The sequence below is a fragment of the Pteropus vampyrus genome, unplaced genomic scaffold, assembly GCF_000151845.1.
Source record: "Pteropus vampyrus isolate Shadow unplaced genomic scaffold, Pvam_2.0 Scaffold123, whole genome shotgun sequence".
Taxonomy (NCBI): domain Eukaryota; kingdom Metazoa; phylum Chordata; class Mammalia; order Chiroptera; family Pteropodidae; genus Pteropus; species Pteropus vampyrus.
In genome coordinates, this window is record NW_011888904.1 from 597098 (window position 1) to 600163 (window position 3066).

Here is a 3066-nt window from a genome sequence, read left to right on the forward strand (position 1 = left end):
GTCTATGGTCATGCTACCCTGAACAAGCCCGATCCCATCTGATCTCGGAAGCTAAGCAGGGTTAGGCCTGGTTAGTACTTGGATGGGAGATCACCTAGGAAGATAAAGTGCTGTAGGCGTGAAAAAAAAAAAAATAAGGGATTGTAAACTGACAAGGTCATTGCAATCTGTGAGTCTGTGAGGTAAACCAAGAGTTGCCTCGCTTAAAAAAAAAATTTCAAAAATTCAATGTGTTACATGTCAACTCTAAATCCTCAACCAAATTTTACTAAAACATGACTAAAATTAAGTGCCTTTATTTAAGTTATGAATTATCATAGTAGGATTCAAAAGGCTTACAACAGCCTTCCTATCGTCATTAAATGATAAATAGGATTGTTAACATTTGTTTGTGCATAGTGACTAAGCTTCTTTTAGTGCCAGCCCCATCTGAGACACACCTCCTTTTGGTTGTTTCTTTTCAAAATTTTGCATGTGATTCTGATGGTCTACCAATTGTAGTTGGAATATAATTTGAAGCTTTTCTCATACATTGTTTTATAAATGATGTCACAATGAGTTTTTCTGATAACTTTTTAATAACTTAAACATTTTTTTTCCTGAATATTGGCTGAAATATTATATTGAAAGATATGTATACTCAGTGAAATTTAGGTGTTCCTATTTGAGGCATTCTATCAAGAAAATGTTAAACACAAAGCCATTCTGTATTTAAAAAGTCCAAGACAGATGACTAGTGTTGAGAATTGAATTAATAAGGATTTCTTTTCTTTTTTTAAACTGCAAGTAACATAACACCCTCCCTCGTTTAAGTGGTATTCATGGCAAGAAATCCAGAGGTGAATGGTACAGAGTTGGCCCAGAAATATAACAATGTAATCAAGGACTAGGATTATTCCCACGTGCTTAATACTTAACTGCACTCTTCGTGTTGATAATGTCTCCCCTCATGGTCACAAGATGGCTACAGAAGCTTAGAGTACCACATCTTCCATCAAAATAAGTTCAAAAGTGGTAAGGGAGTATAGTGAGAGAATTCATCCTATTAAGTCTCTCTTTTGTCAGGAGCAAAGTCTTTCTTACAAGCTTTTAAGGAGAATTCTCTTAACATCTCACTAGCAGAAATGGGTTTCATGGTCATCCATAGCTATAAGGAGGCTGGGAAAGTGGTTATCTTGCATCTACAATCTAATCATGTGAGGAAGATGGGGGAGGAAAAAAGGCCAGTAGGAAGGTCAGTAGAGTCTGGATACTATCATTGATGAGCTGTGTGTCCTTGGGCAGGTCTCTTACCTTCCACACATTAGGATTTTCTGACAGAGCATTTGGCTTGCATTTGAAAGTGTTACTTTAAAAAGTTTGTCTTGATTACAAAGGAAAATCTCTTTGGAAATTTTCAGGTCACCTTGGCATATAAAAATCTAACAAGTTCTGCAGTAAAGAGAAGTGCAGAGAAGAGGTGAACTTTGTCCAATCCAGCATTTCCAAAATATATTTAACCATAGAACCTTTTTTATAAACCAGAAATGTATTAATATGCTGTGCATCCAGTGTTCTATGGAACAGTTCAGGGAACACTGAGCTAATAGATTGACATTTCTTGAAAAGAGGGTCTTCATCTTTAAATTTCCCAGAGTTCTCAGTAGAGTTTCCAGATAACTGCTATCAGTCATAGCCTCAATCTCGCTTCCACAGGGAGGACATCTCATCCATCAAACTAGGTCAGAGGATACACATATATCCTGCCTAAATGTATCCTATCTTCCTCCTTTATAACACCCCGATTGCAATAAGTTATTGGGTATAATTATATATTGTCTATCCTTCCAGATAGACTGTAAGCTCCCTGAGAACAGGGAGATGTCTTGTTCATTGCTTTATCTCCAGTGCCTACCACAGCGGCTAGCACATAGTAGGTGCACCATACCTATTTTTGAATGAATGAATGCCTCCCACATGGAAGACTATAGAGGCATCTGTGTAATGGACACTTTGTGTTTAGTTTCCCAGCATTAATTCCTCAACCATCTTCTTCTAGGATTGCCCCCTCCACCCTGTTCCATCCATATGGTAGTTCTCACTGGTCCAGGAGTAAGTACCTGGGCCAGTAAACCCCTCCTGAGGCTTTTAAAATTTGAGACAGAAAAAAGGCCAGGTTTCTTTCTTTTCAGTGGTTAAAAGACTTAGAGGCAAAAGTCGTGAACTTTTGGGCACCATATTTCCTTCTTTATGAACCAGAGAAGTGAAGACTGATTTGGGAATATATATATATATGTATGTATATATGTCTATCTGTATCTCTATAAGAGAGAGCGGGAGAGAGAGATCGATACTCAGACTCATAGGAACCCAGCCGGGGAAGGAGATGAAGAGTGTGCTGACCAAGGCTGAGTTTTGCACCTATTCCTATTCTTGGGTTTCATAAGATTCTCTTTGACCCTTATTATTATTTCTTCTTTCTTGCTTAAGCTCATTTTGAGTTGGTTTTCTGTTTCTTATGAATCCTAACTAATGTAATTTGCTAAATGAATTAATTATTGAGCAAGAGTCAGATGGAAAAAGAAAAGGAACATGGGACATTTGGGTTCACAATTATATATAAAAGAGTGAGCAGAGGAACTGAGTTGAATTCAGACTTGGGGAACTAGGACACAAGCAGAGCATGCCAGATTCAAATAGAAGGAAACGTTCAATCTATTTATGCGCACTGAGGATCAAATGAATTAAGAGGCGTAAATGTGCTTTAAAAACTGAATAGAAGGAACCTTTTTTATAAACCCCCAATACGCATTCTGTTGAAAGAAAAGAGTACAGAAAGCCCAAACCACGGGCATTACCATGAAACCTGATGGCTAACGTTCTGAAGCCATCATTGTCCCTTCTAACACTCAGACCTCTCTGCCTTCCCCGCAAAGAGCACTCAGCTCCACGCTGCCACAGCACCTGGCTCATCTGCACTCTGCAGGTGTGTTCAATGTCATTCCTTCTCTTGTTCCTTCCCTGCCCTACCTGGAGGAATTCTCAGGCTGTGCAGACTGTGTGAAGGACACCATCAGGGCCACTGTA

General features: G+C 38.8%; 1 pseudogene; it reads left to right on the forward strand.

Moving 5' to 3' along the window:
- On the forward strand, window positions 1–119 carry LOC111743827 (annotated as a pseudogene).
- Window positions 120–3066: the final 2947 nt, after the last annotated feature.